The following is a 2500-nucleotide window of genomic DNA, read 5'->3' on the forward strand; positions in this document are numbered from 1 at the left end:
ACCAAAGTAAATGGTGTTAAGGCATACGATTAGGACTACGTTCAATATCCATCTCTCTCCACAAGAATCTATTGCAATTCTGATCCAAAGGGCTTAGTTTTAACCGAACTGTACATTTTCTTCATTTTCACCAATAGACCCTATAAGCCTTGACGGAATCTGAGAAATATAACTAGAATATTATTAGGGCAATTAGGTCCTTAGCAAGAAAACTCATTTAATGTAAACCTCATATAGGTCCTGAAGAATCAAATACAATTGTAATTGGTGTTGACTTTGAATCAGATTAATGAACTTCCTGTTGAGGAAGGTAAAAACACCGGTCCTCTATGTGACAGTTTCTCTTCTTCCGTCATCTTTCAATCATAACATGTATTTGTTCATTATACTTTTGTGAGTATCCACAGCCAAGCTTATTCAACTTCTTTTCAGTTGATCTCAATCTCGCCTCAATCAAAGAAATGCTATTTGGTAGTTGAAGAGGATCTCTGGCCCACGGATAGTCAGCACCCAGCCTTGTTTGGGTTCATCGTAAATTTAATCCATCTTCTATCAGTTTCAATTCCCTTTCCTCCTTCAGTGTCATATGGCCTTTCAGTAAGTACTTGCCACAACGACAACTTTCTTCATTCATGAAATAGCATTCCATCATTATACCAATATTTTCCTTTGGTTGATCAAATATTCATCATGTAAACAAGCTATGTGATTTTTAATTTATATATATTTTATATATATATATATATATATATAATATATATTTTATATATATATATATATATATATATATATTTTTTTTTTTTTTTTTTTTTATATTTTTTTTTATATTTTTTTTTTTTTTTTTTTAACAGCCATTTATTCCACTGCAGGACATAGGCCTCTCTCAAATTTAGTACTGAGAGGTTCTTTGGCAGTGCCATCCTTGCCTGATTGGATGCCCTTCCTAATCAACCACGGCTCGGCGCGCTAACATCTGTGCCACGGCGGTGACTTCCCCTATGACAAACCTGTGTCTGACTTTCTCAAGGCGATTATGTCGTTTTTCTCGCCGTCAGATCGGCTCGAGCCAGCAGTCGGAGCATTTTACGAGCGCCCCCGACGGGAATTGAACTCGAGACCACAAGGGCCGAGTTCATGCTCTAACCACTGATCATCGCGGCAGTCATATATATATATATATATATATATATATATATATTATATATATAATATTTTATATATATATATTATATATATATGTATATATATATAATATATATATAATATATATATGATATATATACATAATATATATAATATATATATAATCTATATACATAATATATATAATATATATATATATATTATATATATATAATATATATATATATATATATATATATATATATACATATATATATATATATATTACACCACAAAACACACATACACACATACACACACACACGCACCACACACACACACACACACACACAACACACACACACACACACACACACACACACACACACACACACAAACACACACACACACACACACACACCACACACACACACACAAACACACACACACCCACACACACACACACCACACACACACACACACACACAAACCAACACACACACACCACACACACACACACACATATTATGTACATAGGACTTAGATTAAACCCTAATACAACAACCAAAAATCATAATACACAAACTGGAAATTTCCGATTGTTTTCCCCACTTTCGGTACGAGCACAGTAATCTGATCAAATAACTAATTCAATCTTGCCACTAGGTTCTGAATCTGATTAGGTGAAACCCCAGACCATTAGCAATTTCCGTCATACCCATATCATCAAAGCCCACGCCTCCACAAACAATGTTTGTCATTATCATTAATCAAAGGAACAAATTTTGCTCTCTACTCGCTCTTACTGATTTCCACTTTGGTAAAGACTCAGGCATATTTCCGAACCCTTTAGGCCTAATTTCTTGGCTGCGTTGGGTGATGATAGTTAAAAGCGTAGACAAATCATATGAGCCACTACTAATTTTACTTATCATTGAGAAACACTTGGTCTATCCATAAGATTACTAAAATCTTTACAGATGCAAGTTTTTTTTTTTTTAAGCACAGAATGCAAAGGAGGGTGATGCAGTTTTTCACGTATTATTGTTTCCAACTTGAAACATTACAGAGAATCTTCTTATCACAGTCTCTGCTGATATGGAAGGTTCCAGGCAAACAAAACACATGAAACCAATACCTTTTGCCTTTGTTCTATTGTTTACACTTGGACCCTTTAATTCACTACCAAACTGACTTATGTTTGCTAGATTTACCATTGCCTACGACAGATTAGCTGAACAATCAAGCATATACTTCTGACAAACTTTCTGATCCTGGGCCAGCTTAGTGCTACAGTCAGACGTCTATAGTTCCATCGCCTTCAGCACTAGCGACTTAATGATTGGCTGCCTTAGTGCTATCCTTGCCAGCCTATAAA

General features: G+C 34.9%; 1 pseudogene; it reads right to left on the reverse strand.

Annotated features, from left to right (window-relative positions):
* Positions 1–2304: 2304 nt before the first annotated feature.
* Positions 2305–2500, reverse strand: part of LOC119595203 — a 1652-nt pseudogene continuing 1456 nt past the window's right edge.

The sequence above is a fragment of the Penaeus monodon genome, chromosome 35 (assembly GCF_015228065.2).
Source record: "Penaeus monodon isolate SGIC_2016 chromosome 35, NSTDA_Pmon_1, whole genome shotgun sequence".
Lineage (NCBI taxonomy): Eukaryota > Metazoa > Arthropoda > Malacostraca > Decapoda > Penaeidae > Penaeus > Penaeus monodon.